Source organism: Nicotiana sylvestris, chromosome 4 (assembly GCF_000393655.2).
Source record: "Nicotiana sylvestris chromosome 4, ASM39365v2, whole genome shotgun sequence".
NCBI lineage: Eukaryota > Viridiplantae > Streptophyta > Magnoliopsida > Solanales > Solanaceae > Nicotiana > Nicotiana sylvestris.
The window spans coordinates 31,742,008-31,769,945 of record NC_091060.1 but is presented as its reverse complement, the minus strand read 5'-3'; the positions used below and the strand labels follow the sequence as shown (position 1 = coordinate 31,769,945).

The 27,938-nt window shown below is 42.4% G+C and overlaps 1 long non-coding RNA gene across 1 annotated transcript; it reads left to right on the top strand.

Moving 5' to 3' along the window:
• Window positions 1-305: 305 nt before the first annotated feature.
• On the top strand, window positions 306-27,597 carry LOC138888989 (uncharacterized). Its single transcript, XR_011406517.1, has 2 exons — window positions 306-974; window positions 27,311-27,597. It is a non-coding gene; the product is annotated as an uncharacterized lncRNA (long non-coding RNA).
• Window positions 27,598-27,938: the final 341 nt, after the last annotated feature.

Sequence of the window (27,938 nt, the reverse complement as noted above, 5' to 3'; positions counted from 1 at the left end):
ATAACAGACACGAGATTGTCTTAACAGGCACGAGATTGTCTCAACAGGCACGAGATTGTCTCAACAGGCACGAGACTGACTCAACAGGCACGAGATTGACTCAACAGGCACGAGATCCTAGAGTTAATTATTTTTAACAGAAAAATCAAATTTATTTGAATTTTAAATTCAAAATTCGAATAAATAGTCGTGTCTGTTTGTGAAACAAGACATCTTTTCTGAAAGGGTCTGATGGTTGCCTATAAATACACAAGAATTCCAACGAATTGGACATAGAAAATCACAAGTGTTATTGTAGACTTTGTTGTATCATGAAAAGAATCGTTTTGTATTTTCCCTAAATTAGTATACAGGCGATAACTCTTTAAGGACAATCGATTTTCACGCCTCAAAGCCAATTTTGTTTATTATTTTCTAACAAACTTCACCTCGAAAACATCACTTTTGCAGCTCAAGAACCCAGCTGAATTCTGCTGCCAAACACCATGTAGGCGCAACTCCAAACCAGCAAAATGCCACCCCCAAACCCAGCTGGAATCGATCCCATAAACGACCCCAAAATCCAGCTCTAATACACTCTGAAACTGACCCAAAACAGCCACAAAATCTGCTCAAACTCACCAGCTTTTAACCCATAAAAGTTGTTCACTTCTAGCCACAAAACCCCAAAAACGAGCTGGAAATCCACCCCCAAACCAGCCCTCTTTTCAGTCCGAAAACGACTCCGAAACAGCCCAGAACTCACCCCTGAAAAGCCGTGAAAATCGTTCCTAAACCTCTAACCAAAACCAGCTGAAGGACACTCCAAAACCAGCTAAAACACCTCTAAAAGTCAGCTGGTAAACATCGCAAAAACCATGTCGAACAAGGTCCGTTTGAGCTTCTGTCGAGTTCCCGTCGCCGGCGTCGAGAGTTCCAATTTTGGTTTGTGTATGTACCGTCGTTGTTTAACTTGAAAGAGCTATTGCTTCGAGGTTCGATTTCTCATTCATTTCTCGTTAAGTTATGATGCTTCATATTCATGTGTTTCTTTCAAATTATTTTGGGATTGTTCTGCCATGCCTCTTGATCTTAAGTTGGTAACCATACTTGAATGTTTTGATAATTTATTTGTGCTCAAATAAACCTAGGATTATCAACTCTTTATTTTAGTGATGTAACATGAGTTGAATAATTATAAAGGCAAATGAATATTCTTTATTGGTTGTTAATATGAGATTGGCATTTGTGATAATTGTAGAACTGAACGAGATTGGTTTTTGGTTTGATTTTAATTGAAATGGGCCGTAGGTAATAAAGGATGTGTTGGTCTGATTTTTGAATACTAAGCTGACCCATTTTTCTCAATTATTCCATAACTTCGCACATTCACATGAATAAATCGTGAAAGCGTTAGAATACTTTAGGCACGTTGTTAATTCAACCAACTATCGTGATTATATATGTACACGTTCATGTAATATAATTACGATTTTAAAAATTAAAACAAAAATATGCTTTCGCGCAACTTTGGGCGAAACAATCTTAATATTAATTTAGTACTATTAATTATGTACATGTACGCATGACATGATTCTTAGCACACTAAATAAAATGGATTCACGTATATGTGATCTGTGTCAAGATAATCTCATAACGCCTTCGTCCTTCAAAGCTGAAAAGCTTCAAATGATGCCAATCACTAGTTCATCTCTGGACTTTAATCTTCTTAAAATATCAAGTGCTGGGACATGATTAGTGCCATACGCTGCAATAGCCACCTGAAGAAGCAAGAATGAAATTTGACAACTACATACAAACAAAATTGCCAAAGCAACTGAGAATTAGATGGTCGACGACTATAATCATTGCTGAAGTCAATCCTAAATCCTTCAGTTCTTATTTTACAAGGTTTAGTTCAAATTACTCTCATAAATTTCAAGCATACTCAATACTGAATTCTCTACCAAACTATTTGATGAACATTCTCTACTTGAAACCAAAGGTAAATCAGAGTAGGGAAAAGACTTTTAGGCGCACTTTTAATCTAATATCGCGATTATATATACGTTCGCGTGACATAATTGTGATTTCCAATATTAAAACCGAGGTATGCGTTCGCGCTATTCCGGCCAAACTTTCTTAATTAACAAAAGCTGATAAATTATGTACACATACGCGTGACATGATTCTTGACGCGCCAAACAAAATGAATACACGTACGCGTGATTTGTTTCAAATAAAAGCGGTAAAAGGTAAAATGCACATAGGTTCTAAAACACGTAATTAAACAATTGATTAAGCCAAGTATAAATTGCTAAGCGACTGTGCTAAAACCACATAACCCGGGAATGTCTAACACCTTTTCCCAGGTTAACAGAATTCCTTACCTAGTTTTTCTGGCTTCGCAGACTTTAAACGAAGTCAAATTTCCTCGACTTGGGTTAAAAATAAACCGGTGACTTGGGACACCATAAATTATCCCAAGTGTCGACTCTGAATAAATAAATAATTTCGTTTTGATTATTGTCACTTTAATTGGGAAAACTCCCTTATATTCCTCTTTCGGGTAAAAAAAGGAGGTGTGACAACTCTAGCTACTCTCTTTCGGGTAAAAAAAGGAGGTGTGACAACTCTAGCTACTCTGCTGGGGATAAGAACCCAGAATCTCTGGTTGAGGGTTCAAGAATTCGAGCTTGCTAATGTGATTTTTACTTGGCTGTATTAACTGTTGATATTACTGTATTTTGTGGGCCTAATGTGCTAATTGTTGCTTATTTACCACTTTGATATTATTTGAACTGTATTAAATTGTCTTCTTACGCCTCTCTTCTGAGTCTTCTAAAAAATGGTGCACACGTACGCGTGACCCACTTTCCTGTTAGAAGTCATAACAAATAGAACGAGGTTTGATTCAGCAATAAGGCCGGGTAGACTTTCGTGCTCCCGGTACATTGCCCCCACCTCGGCTCGAGCTGTCCGCTTGGGTAAACCAGGTCTAGAACACATCCCCAGGTTTAAATCTAGAATAACATAGCCTCATACTGGATACCTAGTAAGAACGTTTGTTTGCATCACGTGCATTTGACTTTGGATACTCAACACAAGGGTTGGGTTCGTCTAGGACAGGTGTACCCGAAATAAAAGACCATCATGATGCATCTTACGTGTTATTTGTATATTTATTTGCTTCAGCTTGTATGTTGACCGGTTAAGGAAATTAAAACAACAGAAAAACCAAGAGTGAGGTAGGATAGAGAATTCACCCGGTTCTAAAAAATTCGGTATTTGAAAATGCCTCGAAACTCTGCCAAAATTTTTGAAAAAAAAGAAAGGAAAATATATTTCAAAAAATGAAAGTGAGTCAATATCATATTTTTCCAATTATGTCAAAACTAGCTGAACTACGCGGGTCTGATTCTCCCTGGATATGAGATGCATAGGCAAACCTCATCGGTTCCGGCCCATAATTTTCAAAAATCCAAAAAAAATATTTTCCTTTACTTCATTCTTTAGAAAACCCTTTCGTTGAGACCCCAATTTTTAAAAATTCAAAAATTTCTTTTAATTTCTTCTAAAAATCCAAAAATATTTTCATTCTTCTTTGGAAGTTTTTCTTTCGAAAATTGAAAAGAGAACTAAAGGTTCAAAAAATATTTTCTTTAGAAGTCTTTCTTTCATAATTTTAACATAGAAGTCCATAAATTCAAAAATATTTTCTTTCTTCTTTAGAAGTTTTTCTTTTTAAATTCCCCCCAAAAAAATTGAAATCAAAAAATATTTCTTTTTTCTTTATAAGTCTTTCTTTAGAAATTAAAAAAAAAAATCAAAATCCAAAAAAAAAGGGAGATATTTTATTTACTTTATTCCCGATCTTCCCGAACTATGCAAGATCTGATTCATATTCTAACATGATACGTAGGTAACCCACATCAGGTTCGATCACCATAAAAAAAATGAAAAAATGATGATAATAATAAGGATCGACTGAGTCCAGTCGCGCCCCTTTTTTCTCGCGAAATCGGGTTTATGACATTTTGAGAGGACAACTCGTTTCCTTTTGGGAATTGTTTTTTTTTATTTGAAGAGTCGCCACCTAATGATTAAGTGCATTAGGACACTAGGAAGAATTTGTTTAGAAAAACTAGAGTTTGGGTAAGGGTTAGAAATTATCTCGAGGGGAAGGTGTTAGGCACAAGAAGTACAAGAAGGGTAAATACACATAAGTTATTTAAGGAAAGAGTTTGATAGCAACACGGTTTGTGCAAATAAGGAAAAACAATCAATCAACAACCAGTAAAAAAAATCAGAAATTACGTTTTGGTATGAATGAATCCAGCTAGAAAAGGTGAAGAAAGGTTTAATTAAAGAAAAATCAGTAACAATCAATCGATCCTTATTAAAAGGAATTCTGAATCAATCACAAATTGGCAAAACCTTTTTTGAAGGAAGAATTTATCATATATAAAGTGCACAGACATGTGAATCAAGAAAGCGTTGTCATGCTAATTAGAAAAGCCTAGCATAGAAAAGTTCATAGTCAAAGAAGTTCGGGTTCAGTACAAAGACTCAAAACGAGTCTGAGAAACCTAGAGTTCCAAAATAGAACCGTAGTCTCAAACACAAGATCGAAACTCACTAAAAACCCCAAACCCTAGGGTTTTCAACTCGAGTCAGATACAGAGAAAAGAAGACAAATAACGGAAACAGGCTCAGAGGTCTTTCAGAGACTTATGAGAAAAAAAAGATGTAATAGCAAATTTGAAACAACAAAGTGAGAAAGTTGATTTGAAGCATAAAGAACACGTTTTAAGAAAGCTTGGAATTTAAACAAGTTTCAGAAGAGAAACGAGATAGTATAGCACTTAAGAGAACAATAGAGGAAACATGTTTAACAAAGAACTCAAACAATGTCCAGAAGAAGGCAACTAAAGACCTAAAAGCTTAGTAGAAAATATAGTAAAGGAACATAAGGGTAAACGAACACATAAGATAAACATGTGAAAGCATGATATAGAAACCAGTAGAAGAAAGAACAAAGCACAATAGAAGAACATGCAAAATAAGGCAAACATAAAGATACAGGAGAAGAACATGCTAGGTAGAAAAAGAAAACATACAAACATAGCATAGACACACAAAGAAAAGAAGAGAAAGAGAAACATTTCAAAAAAAATTCAGAAACCCTAAATCGAAGAGAAACAAATTTTGAAAGAAAAAATTGGGGAAAACATTTTAAAACTCCAGTAGAGCACAGATATAGCATAGATTTAAGAAAACAACTAGATAAAAACCTCGAATGGCTAGGGTTTCAGAGAAACCGTAGAAATGAGAAAGACTTGGAAGAAAAGTCCGATCTCGAGTCGGATGAGTTAGAACCAAGCTCGAAATGCTTTAGATATGCCGGAGCAAGGCCGGAGAGGCTTCAAAACCATGGATCTGAGAGGATCTAAACGGACACCACTGAGGTCAGGCCTCAAAGCTTCGAACCCCAGACGTTTGAGAGTGGAGGGAGGTGAGTACAGGCCATCCATGGCCTGAGAAGACATGGATTCCAGTGAGGTTATGGTCAGAGAGGATGAGAGAGGCTAGGGTTCTAGGGAACCTTCGAGAGAGTTTGAGAGATGAGAGTATTCAAAGGCAGCTGAGAGATGGAAATGAGGGGATTAGGGTAGGGTCGGTGGATTAAAAATGGTAAGGGGTGATCGTGGCCGTTGATCAAAACGATCAACGGCCTGGATTAAAAGGAAGACCGGGTGGGTTGGATAAATGGGTTAAGGGGTTGGGTTGAAATTGAAATTGGACTGGTCCAATTGGGGGTTAAGATTGGGTCAATTGGGGGCTAGAATTGAAATGTAATGGGGCTACAATTGAAACGAAATGAGGCTAAAATTTACATAGCCAGTTTTTTCTTTTTATTTTTACAAAAATAGTAAAAATGATTTTGAAAACAAATTAAAAGTACCGAATCAGTAAATAATATATAAATATTAAGTTAAAATACTGGAACCAATTTTATGATTATAAAAATGCTATTAAATCTTAAAGTAGGCTAGAATTGCAATTATATGCAATTTAGCTTTAAAAATACCAAATAATTTGTAAAAATATATAAAAATTACCTTAACTATATTTTGGTATAAATATGGGAATAAAATAAATTATTCACCAAAATTGATGATTTTGGGAGTAATTATTGATTTTGTACTGCTAAAATGGACAATAAATTGGTTTTAAAAATCTTTTAAAAATTGGGAAAAATACTAAAACACTTGGGCATGCTTATATATGCGTACATATGTTATTTTGAAAGTATTTTGTATATATGAAAAATATACAGAGAAAAATTGGGTATCAACAAGTCTATTCTAACATGTCTTTTGTTTTGAATTGTGAAGAAAGTTTGAGGTGGTCGGTTTGTGGTAAGTTGCCAACACAAAATCCAAAGAAAAAAATGACAACTGACATTGAAATTGTTACAAGTGCTCAAGATACTTAGGGTCAGAGGGTTCAATAAGAGTGTACTGTGGTTGAGGAAAATAGAATACTGAAACAACAATTGACCAAAATGTGTCAAGCATGAGCCAATGGCCAAGGACAGCCTTGTCGTGAGTCACAATTTGCTACCCAACAAGAGCAATACCACTCTCCTGAGTACCACTCGTATTTGTTTGATCTTCTTGCAAACATTGAGAATCCTGCCCGAAAGATGGCACAGGAAAAAATGACCCAAAGAGTGAAAAGCTTAGAACAACGGTTGAAAAACATACAAGGGTTGGCAGGTCAGAAGAGTACTGCCTTCAAGGATCTATGTATGTTCCCCGATGTCCACTTGCCGCCTGGTTTCATGACTCCCAAATTTGAAAAGTATGATGGACATGAAGATCCCATAGCCCACCTGAAAAGGTATTGCAATCAACCAAGAGGTGCGGGAAGAAATGAAGATTGCTAATAGCTTATTTTGGGGAAACCCTTACGGGTGTAGCCTCTGAATGGTTTATGGATCAAGAGACATCTCGCTGGTATGTTTGGGATGACATGGCACATGCCTTTGTCAAACAGTTCCAATACAACATCGACATTGCTCCAGACCTCAATTCCCTTTCAAACATGAAGAAAAAACCAACTGAAGGTTTCAGGGAATATGACATTAAATGGAGAGAGCAAGCAGCTAGAGTTAAGCCACCCATGGACGACCACAAGCTAATCACTTTCTTTCTTCAGGCTCAAGAGCCGGATTATTTTCAAAACATGATGTCCGTAGTGGATAAATCCTTCTCGGAAGCGATCAAAATGGGGGAAATGGTTGAGAATGGTCTTAAGACACGCAGAATTATAAGTCAAGCAGTTCTCAAATCCGCAACTCAGGCTGTCCAAATTGAATCTGGTAATTTTAGTGACACGAATGAGATGGATGAAGAAATCATGATAACATTAGGGTCGAGAAGAGGTCCTAAGAGAACATCTCGAAAGTATGACCAACCTTGTCTATTTTTCGATAATTCCCCTGAGCACTACTATCCACCTCAGAACCCACAATACTTTGTTGCTCCACCTTAGTATGTTGTTCAGCCACAAAGACACCCCAGAAAGCGAGCACCAGCATCGCAAAATCTCCACCAGCCTCTACAAAATTTTCAAGTGCCCTATTACCCACATTCAAGCCAGGGGTATAGAGGGGCACAAAGGTTGAAAGATAACTTTACACCAATAGGAGAGTCCTATGCAAGCTTATTTGAGAAGTTAAAGCATTATGACATGATTGCACCCATTCCTCCAAATCATGTGGACCCACGTGCAAGAAGCTTTGGCCCTTATAAAAGGTGTGAATACCATTCCAATGCCCAGGGGCACAATGTTGAAAGTTGTCGGGATTTGAAAAGAGAAATAAAAAGGATGATCCAGAAAAAACTGATCGTGATCCAAGATATTGACACCCAGAATATCACGTAGAATCCTTTACTTGCACATGATGATGTACACTTTGTGGGGATGATGCCTAGTGACATGGAGTATGAGAATCCTCTCGGGAACTTGCCGACTGAAATTGGAGGTCATGGTGATTCTGATGAGCAAATTTGTGGTTAAATGTCAAGCTTAGCAATTAAAAAATCTTTCTCTCATCACTAGGAAGGAATCTTGGTAGTTTGTTTTTATGTTTTTTATATTATCTAGGTTATTTCAGGGTTGTGATCCATTTTATTTGTTTTATTGAGTTAAACCCTTCTATCCCTCTATTCTGTTCGTGTGAGTCTTGTCTGCATGTTTTGTTGCTATTTTTATTCACCGAGTTGTTTTAGGGATGTAACTCGAATTTTAGGTTGTTTGTCTTGTTGTTTACTCAATAAAATAGAGTTTTTCCTTTTGTGTCATTCCATCATCGCCAACGCGTAGGTATAAGACCTCCCATCTTCGCGAACGCGGGAGAACCTTCGCGAACGCGAAGCACTAAACCTCCCCCAGCCCCAGCTCTTCTTCGCGAACGCGAGACCCCACTCGCGAACGCGAAGAAGGAAACCAGAACTGGGCTGCTGCAATTTTCTGTAATTTCTCTAAGTCTAAAAATGATCTGTTGAGCATCCGAAACACACCCGAGGCCTCCGGGACCTCAACCAAACATGCCAACCAATCCTAAAACATCATTCAAACTTGTTCCAATCTTCAGAACTGTCACGAACCCGGTTCGCCCTCCATGAAACATCGTGACGACACCTAGTCCCTACGACTAGGTAAGCCTAAATTGCGGAAATAAAACAATTAAAACAAAATGAAGAATAACAAAACAGTGTTCAAAAATGCCGCTCGGCATACAAAATATTTAACTCTCAAACCAATACATACTTCCAAGACCCGAAAACCCATGAATCACAAGCTAAGGATCACTACATAGTGCTCTAACTCCAGAATAGTCTAAAACAATAGAAATACAGAAGGGCTGTAACTACATAAGAGAATAGAGAGAGACTCCTCGGTCTGCGGACGTGGCAGATATACCTTGAAGTCTTCGGAAGATCGCCTCGCCTCAAGGATGGTAGGTCTGAGTAGAGGTACCTGGATCTGCACATGAAAAACATGCGCAGAAAGGGCATGAGTACACCACAACGGTACTCAGTAAGTGCCAAGCCTAACCTCGGTCGGGTAGTGACGAGGAAGGTAAGGGCCCTACTGAGATTAAATAAATGTAAAGATGATAGAATAAGATAAGCAGTACAATTGAGAATCTACAGTAATAATCTATACGGGATAATAAGGAGTACAATAACCAAAACAGAGATAAAGAGAAAACACAGGGAAGTATCACTCATAACAAGGATGATAACCGGGGATCTCTTGGCATCCCGAGGATCTTTTGGTATCCTCTATGTATACAAGGGATCTCTTGGTGTCTCGAGAATCTCTTGGTATCCTCAATATATGCTAGGGATCTCTTGGTATCCCGACGATCTCTTGGTATCCTCAATATACGTGCCAGGGATCTCTTGGTATCCCGCACCTCAGTTCAGATCATAAATACGTACAGGGGATCTTCCGGGATACCGTCCCGTAGTCCTAAAGTAAAAACACACAGCAACAACACAAGAATACCCAATAAATGCTAAATTTCGTACTAAGTAAACAGTTACTTCTAGCCTAACATGCTTCACGAAATGAGATTAAGGTAGTTTAAGCAAATATGCAATTAAGTCAACTAAACATGCTTTTCTAAACTAACAACAGGCTAAATTCGCAAGTAGGATAAAATAGGAAAAAAGAACTCAATTGAAATACTTAAAGAAAAACCGGATTTTCAACAATTAGCTCAAGTACGTACTCGTCACCTCACGTACAAGGCATTTCAATTATCAAATATATCATATCCTATGGGGAAAGTCTCCCATACAAGGTTAGGCAAGCCACTTGCCTCGAACCAGCTCAAATCAACCCGAAACCACGCTCTTGCCACAAGTACTCGACTAAAATGACCCAAATCTATTCAATTCAATTGCATAATGTAAATAACACTTCAAGTAAGTGATTCTACAATTAAATTCTAAGCTAATACGCGAAATTAGCTAAAATGACCAAAATGCCCCTTGGGCCCACATCTCGGAATCAGGTAAAATTTACATTTCCAGAATCCTTACACTCTCACGAGTCTAACCATATCAAAATTATCCCAATCCAATGTCAAATCCCCAATCAAAACTCAATTTCTTGGCCTAAGAACTTTTCCCCAATTTTAATACCAATTGCGAAATTAAAGAATGAATTCATGTTTAGATTAATGAGTTACAAGCAAAAAGGAATTAAGAATCGTTACCCAATCGATATCTGTGAAAATTCCTCAAAATCGCGCTCAAATTCGAGCTCCCAAGCTTAAGTTTTGATAAAAATGGCTAAACCCTCGATTTTGAAATCTTATATCTGCCCATGCGCGTTCGTCTTCGCGAATGCGAGGCTACTATCACGAACGCGATGCACAAAAGTCCTCCTGGCCAATTTCCTCTTCGCGAACGCGAGGTCCACTCGCGAATGTGTAGCTTACACTAGCAGACCCTACGCAAACGCAAGGACCATGTCGCGAACGCAAAGACCAATGGGTCCTTACCTTCGCGAACGCGAAGAACATTTCAGCTGCTTCACCCAGATGCTTTACGCGAACGCGAGACCCTCTCGCAAACGCGATGAATGTTTTCTCTGCAACACAACAACAGAAAATCTGTAATTTTTCCAACTCCAAAAATGGTCTGTTGAGCATCCGAAACGCACCCGAGGCCCCCGGGACCTCAACCAAACCTGCCAACCAATCCTAAAACATCATTCAAACTTGTTCCAACCTTCAGAACGCTCAAAACAACATCAAAACACCTATTTTTCATCGGATTCAAGCCTAAAAATTCCAAAAACTCTAAAAACATGCTTTCGATCAAAAAGTCTATCAAACCTCGTTCGAATGACCTGAAATTTTGCACACACGTCACATTTAACACTACAGAGCTACTCTAACTTTCGAAATTCCATTCCTACCCTCGGATCAAAATGTCACTATCGAACTGGAAACTTCAAAAACTAAACTTTCGGCATTTCAAACCTAAATTAGCTACGGACCTTTAAAACACAATCCGAACACTCCCCTAAGCCCGAAATCACCCAACGGAGCTAACGGAACCATCGAATTTCCATTTCGAGGTCATCTTGACACAGTTCCGAATACGTCCAACTCTCCGAAACTCAAAACCGAACATCCCGGCAAATGAAAATGGCAGAAATAAACTCGGGGAAAGTAGTTAATAGGGGATCGGGGCATAAATTCTTAAAACGACCGGCCAGGTCGTTACATCCTCCCACACTTAAACATTCATTCGTCCTCGAACGAGCATAGAGACATACCTGAAGTAGTGAAAAGATGAGGGTAACGGCTGCGCATTTCCTACTCGGTCTCCCAGGTCACCTCCTCGACCGGCTGACCCCACCACTGAACCTTTACTAACACAATGTTCTTTGACCTCAGCTTTCTAACCTGCCTGTCCAATATTGCCAATGGCTCCTCAACATAAGATAGATCCTTTTCCAACTGAATTGAACTGAAATCCAACACGTGCGACGGATCACCGTAATACCTCCAGAGCATCGAAACATGAAATACCGGATGAACTCCTGCCAAGCAGGGAAGTAAGGCAAGCTCATAAGCAACCTCCCCAACATGCCTCATCTCAAAAGGGCCAATAAACCTCGGACTCAACTTCCCTTTCTTCCCAAATCTCATAAAGCCCTTCATAGGCAAAACCCGAAGCAAAACCCGCTCTCCAACCATATAAAAAACATCACGAACCTTCTGGTCCGCATAACTTTTCTGTCTGGACTGGGCTGTACGGAGTCTATCCTAAATCACCTTAACCTTCTCCAAAGCATCCTGAACTAAGTCTGTGCCCAATAATCTAGCTTCGCCCGGCTCAAACCAGCCCACCGGGGATCTATACCGCCTACCATATAAAGCCTCATACGGTGCCATCTAAATGATGGACTGATAGTTGTTGTTGTAAGCAAACTCTGCCAATAGCAAGAACTAATCCCAAGATTCTCCAAACTCAATCACACACGCACGAAGCATATCCTCAAGAATCTGAATAGTGCACTCAGACTGTCCGTCCGTCTGAGGGTGAAATGTTGTACTCAACTCCACCCGAGTACCCAACTCATGCTGAACGGCCCTCCAGAACCATGATGTGAACTGAGTACCTCTATATGAAATGGTAGACACTGGAATACCATGCAGACGAACAATCTCCCAGATATAAATCTCTGCCAACCGCTCCAAAGAATAAGTAGTACACACAGGAATGAAATAAGTAGACTTGGTCAGCCGATCCACAATCACCCAAATAGCATCGAACTTCCTCAAGGTCTGTGGGAGCCCAACAACAAAGTCCATGGTGATCCGCTCCCACTTCCACTCCGGAATCTCTATCTACTGAAGCAACCCACCCGGTCTCTGGTGCTCATACTTCACCTGCTGACAGTTGAAGCACCAAGCTACAAATTCAACTATATCTTTCTTCATCTACCTCCACCAGTAGTGCTGCCTCAAATCTTGATACATCTTTGCGGCACCCGGGTGGATGGAATACCACAAACTATGGGCCTTCTCTAGAATCAACTCTCGCAACCCATCAACATTGGGTACACAAATCCGACCCTGCATCCTCAATACCCCATCATCACCAATAGTTACATCTCTGACATCACCGTGCTGAAACTTGTCCTTGAGGACAAGCAAATGAGGGTCATCATACTGTCGCTCCCTGATACGATCAAATAAAAAAGACCGAGAAACCACGCAAGCTAGAACCCGACTGGACTCTGAAAGATCCAATCTCACAAACTGGCTGTCTAAGGCCTGAACATCCATCGCCATAGGCCTCTCTAATGCTGGTAAATATGCCAAACTCCCCAAACTCTCCGCCCGACGACTCAAGACATCGGCCACCACATTGGCCTTGCCTAGGTGATACTAAATAGTGATATCATAGTCCTTCAGTAACTCTAACCACCTCCTCTAGCGCAAATTTAGATCCTTTTGCTTGAACAAGTACTGCAAGCTCCGATGGTCAGTATAAATCTCACAGGGAACCCCATACAAGTAATGGCGCCAAATCTTCAGGGCGTGAACAATGGAAGCTAACTCAAGGTCGTGAACAGGGTAATTCTTCTCATGTATCTTCAACTGTCTGGATGCGTAGGCAATCACCCTACTGTCCTGCATCAACACCGCTCCAAAGCCAATCCTCGAGGCATCACAATAGACCGTATAAGACACCGAACCTGAAGGCAATATCAAAACTGGGGCTGTAGTCAAAGCTGTCTTGAGCTTATGAAAGCTCGCCTCACACTCCTCCTTTCACTGGAACGGAGCACCCTTCTGGGTCAACCTTGTCATAGGGGCTGCAATCGATGAAAACCCCTCCACAAAACGACGGTAGTAGCCCGCCAAGCCAAGGAAACTGTGGATCTCGGTAGCTGAGGATGGTTTGGGCCAACTTTGCACGACCTCTATCTTCTTCGGATCCACCTGAATACACTCACTCGATACCATGTGGCCTAAGAATGCCAGTGAATCCAACCAAAACTCACATTTCGAGAACTTAGCATATAACTTCTTCTCTCACAGAGTTTGAAACACAGTCCTCAGGTGCTGCTCATGATCTTGCCAACTCCGGGAATACACTAAAATATCATCAATAAAGACAATGACGAACAAGTCAAGATACGGCTAGAACACACTGTGCATCAAATGCATAAAGGCTGCTGGGGCATTGGTCAGCCCAAATGACATAACAAGGAACTCGTAATGACCATACCGAGTCTTGAAAGCAGTCTTCGGGATATCTGGCTCCCGAATCTTCAACTGATTGTAACTTGAGCACAAATCGATCTTAGAAAACACCCATGCACCCTGAAGCTGGTCAAACAGATCATCAATGTGAGGCAAAAGATAATTGTTCTTTACTGTAACCTTGTTCAACTGGCGATAATCAATACACATACGCATAGAACCATCCTTTTTATTCCCAAACAAGACAGGAGCACCCCACGGTGATACACTGGGCCGAATAAAACCCTTATCAAGCAATTCCTGTAACTGATCCTTCAACTCAGGAGGAGCCATACGATACGAAGGAATAGAAATGGGCTGAGTGCCCGCCAACAGATCAATGCCAAAATCAATATCTCTATCAGGCAGCATGCCCGGAAGGTCAGCTGGAAATACATCGGGAAAATCCCGTACTGCTGGGACTAAATCAACTGAAGGGGTATCAATACTGACATCTCTCACATAAGCTAAATACGCATCACACCCCTTCTCAACCATACACTGCGCTTTAAGAAAAGAAATAACTCTACAGGGAGTGTGATCTAAAGTACCCCTCCACTCAACACGCGGTACACCTAACATAGCCAACATCACGATTTTGGCGTGACAATCAAGAATAGCATAATGGGGCGACAACCAGTCCACGCCCAAGATAATATCAAAATCAACCATGCTGAGTAACAATAAATTGGCTCTGGTCTCAAAATCACTAAGAGCTACCAAAAACGACCGATAAACGCGGTCCACAACAAGAGAATCTCCCACATAAGTAGAAACATAAACGGGGGAACTCAAAGAATCCCAAGGTACACCCAAATGCGGAGCAAAATAAGAAGACACATAAGAATAAGTAGAGCTTGGATCGAATAGAACCGATGCATCTCTGTGGCAAACCAATATAATACCAGTGATGACAGAATCGGAGGCAACAACCTCTGTACGGGCAGGAAGGGCATAGTATCTGGCCTGGCCTCCCCCTCTATGTTGACCTCTACCTCCCTGAGCTCCACCTCTAGCTGGCTGAGCAGGTGGGGTAGCAACTGGAGCTGTAACCATAACCTAAGAACTCTACGGGGCACGCTATGACTGAGAAGTCTGTGGGGGTGCTCCCAAGTCTAGGGCAATCCCTCACCACATGGCGTGTGTCACCACACTCAAAACAAGCTCTGGGAGGACGTGGCAGCTGTGACTGGCTCGGACCAGGTTTGTTGAACTGACCTCTGAAAGCACCCCGCACAGGAGGCGCGCTAGAAACTAGAGGTGCATAATTAGGCTCCTGAGGCCTAGGTGGAGCTGGAATACCGCTGGCTGCTGGAAGAGCTGAATGAACAGGGCGACTCGTATAACCCCTACCATGACGACCTGCAGCTGGGGCACGGGCACCAGAGAAATGGCCCGACTCTCGAAACCTCTTGGCCTCCCTCTCCTCTCTCTCCCTAGCATGCATACCCTCAATCCTCCTAGCAATGCTCACCACCTGATGATAAGAAATATCCATCTCCAACTCACGAGCCATGCTAGATCTGATGCTGGGAATAAGGCCCTCAATAAACTGGCGAACCCTCTCGCGAACAGTAGAAGCCAAGGCTGGGGCATGTCTAGCCAAGCTAGTGTAACAAACAGTATACTCTGAGACAATCATAGCACCCTAGCGCAAATGCTCAAACTCTGCGCGCCATGCGTCCCTGAGGCTTCAAGGAACAAACTCTCTTAGGAACATATCTGAAAACTGGGTCCAAGTCAGTGAAACAGCCTCATCCGAACTGTCTAACTCATAGGTGCGCCACCACTCATATGTGGCTCTTTGAAGCTGGAAAGTAGTGAGGGAAACCCCGCTCGATCCTGATATATACCCATGGTATGGAGAAAACGGTAGCACTCCTCCAGAAACCCCAAGGCATCATCCGATGCTAATATACTGAATATTGGAGGATCATATTTCTTGAACCTCTCAAGTCTCCGCTGCTCATCCTCTGAAGCCGTTGCCCTATCCTTGGGCTGAACTGGTATTGCAGGCGGTACAGGAATAATATCTAGGACCTGATCAACATACACTCGCTGCTCAAGAGTGCGGGTTGCCGAAGTTTGTGCTCTTCCCCCAGCTTGGGATGTGGCTGCAGCAAGGGGAAGCAACCCTGCCTGAGCCAAAGTGGTGTACATGCTCATGAACTGCGCCAGAGTCTCCTGAAGTGCTGGAGTAGTAGTAGCAGTAGGCGTGTCAGGTGCCTGGACTCCGGCTGGAACTGCTGGTGGTACCTTGGCGGCAGCTCGCGCAGTTGATCTGGCTGCACCACGTGCGCTTCCACGACCTCTACTCCGGCCCCGGCCTTTGACGGCTACAGTAGGCGGCGCGGGTGCCTGATCATCTCAGGTAGCACATGTCCTCACCATCTGTGAGATAATTGAAGACAGAAGTTTAGAATTGTGATGTCAAAATATCGCACGACAAGGAAATCCAATGAAGTGGAAATTTTCCTAATAGTTACATAGTCTCTCGTAGATAAGTACAAACGTCTCCGTACCGATCAACGAGACTCTAATAAATCGGCTTGTGATCCATGACTTCTATGAACCTAGAGCTCTGATAGCAACTTGTCATGACCCCGGTTCTTCCTCCATGAGCCATCGTGACGGCACCTAGTCCCTATGACTAGGTAAGCCTAAATTGCGGAAGATAAACCAAATTGCAGAAATAAAACAATTAAAACAAAATGAAGAAGGGTTGTAACTACATAGTGCTCTAACTCCAGAATAGTCTAAACAACAGAAATACAGAAGGGCTGTAACTACATAACAGAATAGAGAGAGACTCCTCGATCTGCGGACGCGGCATATATACCTCGAAGTCTCCAGAAGATCACCTCTCCTCAAGGATGGTAGGTCTTAGTAGAGGTACCTGGATCTGCACATGAAAAACATGCGCAGAAAGGGCATGAGTACACCACAACAGTACTCAGTAAGTGCCAAGCTTAACCTCGATCGGGTAGTGGCGAGGAAGGTCAGGGCCCTAGTGAGATTAAATAAATATAAAGATGACAGGATAAGATAAACAGTACAATTGAGAATCTACAGTAAGAATCTATACAAGATAATAAGGAGTACAATAACGAAAATAGAGATAAAGACAAAACACAAGGAAGTACCACTCATAATAAGGATGATAACCGGGGATCTCTTGGTATCCTCTATGTATACAAGGTATCTCTTGGTATCCTCAATATATGTTAGGGATCTCTTGGTATCCTGAGGATCTCTTGGTATCCTCAATATACGTTCCAGGGATCTCTTGGTATCCCGCACCTCAGTTTAGATCATAAATACGTATAGGGGATCTCCCGGGATGCCGCTCCATAGTCCCAAAGTAAAAACACACAGTAGCAACACAAGAATACCCAATAAATGCTAAATTTCATACTAAGTAAACAGTTAATTCTAGCCTAACATGCTTCACGAAATGCAATTAAGGCACCTTAAGCAAATAGGCAATTAAGTCAACTAAACATGCTTTTCTAAACTAACAATAGGCTAAATTCGCAAGTAGGATAAAACAAGAAAAAGGAACTCAATTGAAATACTTAAAGAAAAATCGGATTTTCAACAATTATCTCAAGTACGCACTCGTCACCTCACACACAAGGTATTTCAATTATCAAATATATCATATCCTAAGGGGAAGGTCCCCCACACAAGGTTAGGCAAGCCACTTACCTCGAGCCAGCTCAAATCAACCCGAAATCACGCTCTTGCCACGAGTACTCGACTCCAAATGACCCAAATCTATTCAATTCAATTGCATAATATAAATAACACTTCAAGTAACTGATTCTACAATTATATTCTAAGCTAATACACAAAATTAGGTAAAATACCCAAAATGCCCCTCGGGACCACGTCTCGGAATTAGGTAAAATTTACATTTTCAGAATTCTCACACTCTCACGAGTCTAACCATATCAAAATTATCCTAATCTAATATCAAATTCCCAATCAAACTTAATTTCTTGGTCTAAGAACTTTTCGCCAATTTTCATACCAATTCCGAAATTTAAGGATGAATTCATGTTTAGATTAATGGGTTACAAACAAAAAAGAGTTAAGAATCGTTACCCAACCGATATCTCTGAAAATCCCTCAAATTCTCGCTCAAATCTGAACTCCCAAGCTTAAGTATTGATAAAAATGGCTAAACCCTTGATTTTGAAATCTTATATTTGCCCAGGCGCATTCTTCTTCGCGAACGCGAAACTACTATCGCGAACGCGACGCACAAAAGTCATGCTAGCCAATTTCCTCTTTCGCGAATGCGAGGTCCACTCGCGAACGCGTAGCTTACACTGGCAGACCCTACTGAATGCGAGGACCATGTCGCAAACGCGAAGACCAACGGGTCCTTACCTTCGCGAACGCGAAGCACATTTCAGCTGCTTCACCCAGATGCTCTACGCGAACGCGATGAATGTTTTCTCTGCAACACAACAATAGAAAATCTACAATTTTTCCAACTTCAAAAATGGTCCGTTGAGCATCCGAAACACACCCGAGGCCCCCGGGACCTCAACCAAACCTGCCAACCAATCCTAAAACATCATTCAAACTTGTTCCAACTTTCGGAACGCTAAAAACAACATCAAAACACATATTTTCATCGGATTCAAGCCTAAGAATTCCAAAATCTCTAAAAACACGCTTTCGATAAAAAAGTCTATCAAACCTCGTCCGGAATTCCATTCCGGCCCTCAGATCAAAATCTCACTATCGAACCGGAAACTTCAAAAACTAAACTTTCGGTATTTCAAGCCTAAATTAGCTACGGACCTCCAAAACACAATCCGAACACGCCCCTAAGCTCGAAATCACCCAACGGAGCTAACGGAACCATCAGATTTCCATTCCGAGAGCGTCTTCACACTGTTCTGACTACGACCAACTTTCCAATACTTAATCTCTCATTTAGGGACTAAGTATCCCAAAACTCTCTGAAACTCAAAACCGAACAATCCGGCAAATCAAAATAGCAAAAATAAACTCGGGGAAAGCAGTTAATAAGAGATCGGGGCGTAAATTCTTAAAACGACTGGCCGGGTCGTTACAGGAACGCTCAAAACAACATCAAAACATCAATTTAACATCGGATTCAAGCCTAAGAACTCCAAAACTCTCAAATTACGCTTTTGATCAAAAAGTCTATCAAACCTCGTCCGAATGACCTGAAATTTTGCAAGCACGTCACATTCAACACTACGGAGCTACTCCAACTTCCGGAATTTTATTCCGACCCCGATATCAAAATCTCACTATCGAGCCGGAAACTTCAAAAATTTAACTTTCGGCATTTCAAGCCTAAATAAGCTACGGACCTCCAAAACACAATTCGAACACGCCCATAAGCCCGAAATCACCCAACAGAGCTAACGAAATTCCATTCCGAGGTTATCTTTACACTGCTCTGACTACGATCCAAATTCTAAAGCTTAAGATCTCATTTAGGGACTAAGTGTCCCAAAACACTTCGAAACTCAAAACCAAACATCCCGGCGAATCAAAATAGCACAAACAAACATGGGAAATGCAGTTAATAGGGGATCAGGGCTTAAGTTCTTAAAACGACCATCCGGGTCGTTGCATCCTCCTACACCTAAACAATCATTCGTCCTCGAACGAGCATAGAGACATACCTGAAGTAGTGAAAAGATGAGGGTAACGGCTGTGCATATCCTGCTCGGTCTCCCAGGTCGCCTCCTCGACCGGCTGACCCCGCCACTGAACCTTCATTGATGCAATGTTCTTTGACCTTAGCTTTCGAACCTGCCTATCCAATATTGCCACTGGCTCCTCAACATAAGATAGATCCTTGTCCAACTGAACTGAACTGCAATCCAACACGTGCGACGAATCACCGTGATACCTCTGAAGCATCAAAACATGAAATATCGAATGAACTCCTGCCAAGATAGGGGGTAAGGCAAGCTCATAAACAACCTCCCCAACACACCTTAATATCTCAAAAGGGCCAATAAACCTCGGACTCAACTTCCCTTTCTTCCCAAATCTCATAACACCCTTCATAGACGAAACTTGAAGTAGAACCCGCTCTCCAACCATATAGGAAACATCACGAACCTTCCGGTCTGCGTAACTCACTGTCTGGACTGGGCTGTATGGAGTCTATCCTGAATTACCTTAACCTTCTCCAAAGCATCTTGAACCATGTCTTTACCCAATAATCTAGCCTCACCCGGCTCAAACCAACCCACCGGGGATCTACACCGCCTACCATATAAAGCCTCATACGGTGCCATCTAAATGCTGGACTGATAGCTGTTGTTGTAGGCAAACTCTGCCAATGACAAGAACTGATCCCAAGACCCTCCAAACTCAATCACACACGCACGGAGCATACCCTCAAGAATCCGAATAGTGCGCTTGGACTATCCGTCCGTCTGAGGGTAAAATGTTGTACTCAACTCCACCCGAGTACCCAACTCATGGTGTACGGCCCTCTAGAATCGTGATGTGAACTGAGTGCCTCTATCTGAAATGATGGAAACTGGAATACCATGCAGACGAACAATCTCCCGGATATAAATCTCCGCCAGCCGCTCTGAAGAATAGGTAGTACACATAGGAATGAAGTGTTCGGACTTGGTCAGTCGATCCACAATCACCTAAATGGCATCGAACTTCCTCAATGTCTGTGGGAGTCCAACTACGAAGTACATAGTGATCTGCTCCCACTTTCACTCCGAAATCTCTATCTGCTGAAGCAACCCACCCGATCTCTGGTGCTCACACTTCACCTGCTGACAATTGAGGCACCGAGCTACAAACCCAACTATATCTTTCTTCATCCGCCTCCACCAATGGTGCTGCCTCAAATCCTGGTACATCTTCACGGCACCCGGATGAATGAAATACCGCAAACTATGAGCCTCCTCTAGAATCAACTCCCGAAGCCCATCAACATTGGGTACACATATCCGACCCTGCATCCTCAATACCCCATCATCACCAATAGTTACATCTCTGACATCACCGTGCTGAAACTTGTCCTTGAGGACAAGCAAATGAGGGTCATCAAACTGACGCTCCCTGATACGATCAAATAAGGAAGACTGAGAAACCACACAAGCTAGACCCGACTGGGCTCCAAAAGATCCAATCTCACAAACTGGCTGGCTAAGGCCTGAACATCCATCGCCATGGGCCTCTCCGCTGCTGGTAGATAAGCCAAACTCCCCAAACTCTCTGCCCGACGACTCAAAGCATCGGCCACCACATTGGCCTTGCCTGGGTGATACAAAATAGTGATATCATAGTCCTTCAGTAGATTTAACCACCTCCTCTGGCACAAATTAAGATCCTTCTACTTAAACAAATGCTGCAAGCTCCGGTGATCAGTATAAATCTCACAAGGCACACCGTACAAATAATGACACCAGATCTACAAGGTGTGAACAATTGCAGCTAACTCGATATCATGGATAAGATAATTCTTTTCATGTACCTTCAACTGTCTGGATGCGTAGGCAATCACCCTACCATCCTGCATCAATACCGCTCCAAGGCCAATCCTCGAAGCATCACAATAGACAGTATAAGACCCCAAACCTGTTGGCAATATCAAAATTGAGACTGTAGTCAAAGCTGTCTTGAGCTTCTAAAAGCTTGCCTCACACTCTTCTGTCCACTGGAACGGAGCACCCTTCTGGGCCAACCTGGTCATAGGGGCTGCAATCGATGAAAACCCCTCAACAAAACGACGGTAGTAACCCGCCAAGCCAAGAAAATTACGGATCTCTGTAGCTGAGGATGGTTTGGGCCAACTCTGTACTGCCTCTACTTTCTTTGGATCTACCTTTATCCCCTCACTAGAAACCACGTGGCCTAAGAATGCCACGGAATCCAACCAAAACTCACATTTCAAGAACTTAGCATATAACTTATTCTCTCTCAAAGTCTGGAGCAATGTCCTCAGGTGCTGCTCATGATCTTCCCAACATCGGGAATACACCAGAATATCATCAGTAAAGACAATGATGAACGAGACAAGATATGATCAGAACATACTGTGCATCAAATGCATAAAGGCTGCTGGGGCGTTGGTCTACCCAAAAGACATAACAAGGAACTGGTAATGACCATACCGAGTCCTGAGAGCAGTCTTTGGGATATCTAGCTCCCGAATCTTCAACTGATGGTAACCTGAGCACAAGTCAATCTTAGAAAACACTCGTGCACTCTGAAGCTGGTCAAACAAATTATCAATACGAGGCAAAGGATAACGGTTCTTTACTATAACTTTGTTTAACTGGCGATAATCAATGCACATACGCATAGAACCATCCTTCTTCTTCACAAACAAGACAGGAGCCCCCCAAAGTGATACCTGGGCCTAATAAAACCCTTATCAAGTAATTCCTGTAACTGATCCTTCAACTCCTTCAACTCAGGAGGAGCCATATGATATGGAGGAATAGAAAAGGGCTGAGTGCCCGACAATAGATCAATGCCAAAATCAATATCTCTGTCGGGTGGAATGCCTAGAAGGTCAGCTGGAAACACATCAGAAAAATCCCGTACTACTGGGACTGAATCAATTGAAGGGGTATCAATACTGACATCTCTCACATAATCTAGATACGCGTCACACCCCTTCTCAACCATTTGCTGAGCCTTAAGGAAAGAAATAACTCTACTGGGAGTGTGATCTAAAGCACCCCTCCACTCAATACACGGTACACCTAGCATAGCCAGTGTCAGGGTTTTGGCGTGACAATCAAGAATAGCATAATAGGGCGACAACTAGCCCATGCCTAAGATAATATCAAAATCTACCATACCGAGCAACAATAAATCAGCTCTAGTCTCAAAACCACTAAGAGCAACCAAACACGACCGATAAACGCGGTCCACAACAAGAGAATCTTCCACAAGAGTAGAAACATAAACATGGGAACTCAAAGAATCTCGAGGTACACCCAAATGCAGAGCAAAATAAGAAGACACATAAGAATAAGTGGAGCCTAAATCGAATAGAACTGATACATCTCTGTGACAAACCAGGACAATACCTGTGATGACAGAATTAGAGGCAACAACCTCGGTACGGGCAGGAAGGGCATAGTATCTGGCCTGGCCTCCGCCTCTAGGGCGACCTCTACCTCCCCGACCTCTACCTCTAGCTGGCTGAGCAGGTGGGGTAGCAACTGGAGTTGTAACCATAGCCTGAGAACTCTGCGGGGCACGCTGTGGCTGAAAAGTCTGTGGAGGTGCACCCCTCCTAAGTCTGGGGCAATCCCTCACCATATGGCGTGTATCACCACACTCGAAACAAGCTCTAAGAGGACGTGGCAGCTGTGATTGGCTTGGGCCAGGTCTGCTGGACTGACCATTGAAAGCACCCCGCGCAGGAGGCACACTAGATACTAGAGGTGCATCATAAAGCTCCTAAGGCCCAGGAGGAGGTGGAATACCACTGGCTGCTGGAAGAGCTGAATGAACAGGGCGACTCATATAACCCCTACCATGACGACCTGCAGCTGGGGCACGGGCACCAAAATAATGGCCCAACTCTCGAGACCTCTTGGCCTCCCTCTTCTCTCTATCCCTAGCATGCATACCCTCAATCCTCCTAGCAATGCTCACCACCTGCTAATAAGAAATATCCATCTCCAACTCACGAGCCATGCTAGACCTAATGCTGGGAATAAGCCCCTCAATAAACCGGCAAACCCTCTCGCGAACAGTAGAAACCAAGGCTGGGGCATGTCTAGTCAAGCTAGTGTAACAGACAGCATACTCTGAGACAGTCATAGTACCCTGGCAAAAATGTTCAAACTCCGCGCGCCATGCGTCCCTGAGGCTCTAAGGGACATACTCTCTCAAGAACATATCTGAAAACTGAGTCCAAGTCAGGGAATCAGCCTCGTCCGGACTGTCTAACTCATAGGTGCTCCACCACTCATAGGCGGCTCCTCGAAGCTGGAAAGCAGTGAAGGAAACCCAGCTCGATCCTGATATACCCATGGTACGGAGAATACGATAGCACTCATCTAGAAATACCAGAGCATCATCTGATGCGAGTCCACTAAATACAGGAGGCTTGTACTTCTTGAACCTCTCAAGCCTCAGCTGCTCATCCTCAAAAACCGCTGCCTTGTCCTCAGGCTGATCTGGGACTACAGGCTGTACAAGAATAATCTCTGGAACCTGATCAACATGCACTCGCTGCTCAGGAGTGCGGACGACGGGAGTCTATGCTCCTCCCCCGGCCTGGGATGTAGCTGCAGCAAGGGGAAGCAACCCTGCCTGAGCCAAAGTGGTGTACATGCTCATGAATTGTGCTAGAGTCTCCTGAAGTGTTGGAGTAGTAGTAGTAGTAGGTGTATCAAGTGCCTGGGCTCTTGCTGGAACTGCTGGTGGCTCCTCGGCGGCAGCTCGTGCGGGTGCACTGGCAGCACCGCGTGTGCGTCCTCGGCCTCTACCCTGGCCCCGACCTCTGACGGCTACAGTAGGGGGTGCAGGTGCCTGATCATCTCGGGTAGCACGTGTCCTCACCATCTATAAGAGAATAGAAGACAGAAGTTTAGAGAAGTGATATCAAAATCTCGCACGACAAGGAAATCAAATGAAGTGGAATTTTCCTAACAGTTACATAGCCTCTCGCAGATAAGTACAAATGTCTCCATACCGATCCGCGAGACTCTAATAAACGGCTTGCGATTCATGACTCCTATGAACCTAAAGCTCTGATACCAACTTGTCATGATCCCAGTTTGCCATCCGTGAACTATCGTGAAGGCACCTAGTCTCTACGACTAGGTAAGCCTAACAAATACGGGAATAAACAAATTTGCGGAAGAACTAATTAAAAACCAAAATAACAAAATGGAACAATGTTTAAGATGCCGATTGTAACGACCCGACCAGTCGTTTTGAGCTTTTGCACTTCGCTTGCCAGTTCTCGGGTATGACTTGCCCCGCGTGATGTATTATGACTTATGTAAATCGTTGGTTTTGGTTTTCAGGGTAATTAGAATGAATTTAGAAGAACAGTTCTCAGTTTGAAGCTTGAAATTTGAAAGGTTTAACCAAGATTTGACTTGTCTGTATATGAACCCGGATCAGAATTTTTATGATTTGGTTAGCACCGTTAGGTGATTTGGGACTTAGGAGCGTGTTCAGATTTTGTTTTAGAGGTCCGTAGTTTATTTAGGCTTGAAATGCCGAAAGTTGAATTTTTGAAGTTTCCGGTTCGATAGTGAGATTTTGATCTAAGGGTCGGAATGGAATTCCGAAAGTTGGAGTAGCTTCGTAGCGTTGAATGTGACGTGCTTGCAAAATTTTAGGTCATTCGGACGAGGTTTGATAGACTTTTTGATCGAAAGCATAATTTAAGAGATTTTAGAGTTCTTAAGCTTGAATCCTATGTTAAATTGGCATTTTGATGTTGTTGTGAGCGTTCCGAAGATTTGAACAAGTTTCAATGATGTCATGGGATGTGTTGGTACATATGGTTTGAAGTCTCGGGGGCTCGGGTGAGTTTCGGGTAGGTTCCGGGATGTTTTAGGCCTAAAAAACATAGCTGTTGCAGGTTTAGAGAGGTTGCAGACTCCGGTACGGTCCGCAAAGGATTTTGTGCGGCCGCGGTGGGGGCTTTGAGGCCGCACTCGATTTTGTGCGGTCCGCGGTGAGGAAGGTTTCACTAGTCTGATTTCGGAAGCTTATAACTTTTTATCTACAAGGAATTTTGGGATGAATCAAAAACGAAAGTTGTAGATCTTTGAATCTAGTTTTCCGAAACATATTATAATAGGCATTTGGATATCTGTAGCGAAAGTTATGACCAAAATACCAAAGCCTGTGCAGTCAAATCCACCGCGGACAACAACGGTTTTTGTGCGGTCAGCAATGGTGGAAATCCGGGAGGTGCTCTATAAAAATGAGGTTTAGGGTTTTATTTCATATTTTAACCTAAAGAGCTCGGATTTTGGCGATTTTTCGAAGGTTTTTCAAGAAATTCATCAGGGTAAGAGATTCTAACTCGGATTTGGCTAGAGTACATGAATCTATGATTGAATTCATCATTTGATTCATGATTTGGGATGAAATTTGGGAAGAAATATTTGTGGAATCTTTCAAAAATGTAAAATGATGATTTGAATGACCAAATGGTATCGAAATTGGATAATTTTGGTATGGTTAGACTCATGAGAGTATAAGGATTCTAGTTTTGCAAATTTTGTCGAATTTCGAGACATGGGCCCGGGGGTCGGGTTTGACCAATTTCAGGATTTTTTTTATGTAAATTGGATATTTTTGAGTGGACTTCGTTCCCTTAGCATATTTTAATGGTTATGTACTGATTGTGGCTAGATTTGGAGCATCCGAAGGTCAGTTCATGAGGGCAGAGGCATCGCAGGCTAGAGTTTGGACCGGATCGAGGTGAGTAATGATTGTAAATGATATTCTGAGGGTATGAAATCCCGGATTGCTCATCGTTATGCTATATTGAGGTGACGCACATGCTAGATGACGAGCGTGGGGTCGTGCACTGTTGGGGATTGTGACTTAGTCCATCCCTCTGGGGGTTTTGGGCTGAATGCCATATTTGAGCCTCGTGCCAACTATTTGAACCCTCCGGGGGTTTTATTTATATTTCCTCACTGTTTTGACTTGAAACTTGTACTCGGTCATGCTATATTCTACCATTTTTCAAAACTCAGCTATGTTTACTCTGCTTTGTCACTTGAAATGATATTTTAAATAATATTTTGGGCTGAGCATCATGTTTTACTATTGCCTGAGTGGCTTATGTGATTTTTGACTAAGTAAGGCCGAGGGCCTGTATTGTGAGGATACTTTTGGGTTGGGCTGCACGTCGCAGTGGTGATACACCGATTTTGATTATGAGGCCGAGGGCCTGAGATATGTACGCCATGAGGTGGCTTGTTGATATGAGGCCGAGAGCCTAGAGATGATGCCACAAGATGGCTTGATATTGCGCTTGGGCCGTAAGGGGCCCCTCCAGAAGTCTACACACACCCAGTGAGCGTTGGTACCTATTGTGATGTGAGATATAGCCCAAGGGGCTAGTATTGTTCTGAGACATTGCCCGAGGGGCGGATTTGTTGACATTGTGCCCGAGGGGCGAACCTTTATGTGTTTATCTTTCTTATTTGCGTGTCATTTACCTGTTTAATTGTGTATTTGTGCCCGAGGGGCGGACTTTCTATGTTTACCTGTTCTAGTTGCTTGCATTTAATTGCTTAGCTGTTAAAAAAGGATTTTAACGAAGTTTAAACTGAGTTAAGATGTTTTAAGAGATCTCGCAGCTTCATTGCTTTCTTAAATGTTTTTGTACTGCTTCTATACAACATGTTGATATGTTTTACGTGATTTCTTATCGCTCAATCTTCATTTATTTTTATTACTCACTGAGTTGGAGTACTCATTTTACTTCCTGCACCTTGTGTGCAGATTCAGGTATTTCTGAACCCGGTAACGGGTATTGGTTGAGCACAGGCAGAGTCATTCGAGTTTAGCGAGGTAGTTGCCCGACGTCCGCAACACTGCTTTTCTCCCTCTTGATGTCCTTAAACCATATTTAGCATATTTTCCAGAACTTAGTTGTATTTTAGACCCTAGTAGATGCTCGTGACTTGTGACACCACGATGTCGGGCTGTATTTATTTCCGCACTTGTTTTATTTTGCTAAGTCTATACTTGTTGGGGATTTATCCTTATAAATGACTTAAATTGATTTATTTAACTGTTAAAACTGAATTTGGGAATTGTGTCGGCTGGCCTTGTCTTCACGAGAGGTGTCATCACGACCGGGTCCGGTTTGGGGTCGTGACATCGCTCGGCATATACAATACAAACTCTCAAAACTTAACAACATTTCCTAAAGCCCGGAATCTCATGAAACAAAGCTTTTGAATGTCTACAAGTATCTAACTCTAGAATGTCTAACAAGAGAAAGTATAGAAGGGCTAATACTTAAGGAGAGAATAAAAAGGGACTCCTCGGTCTGCAGACGCGACAGATATACCTCGAAGTCTCTGGGAAAGTCACCTTGCCTCAAGGGTGATAGGACCTAGTCGAA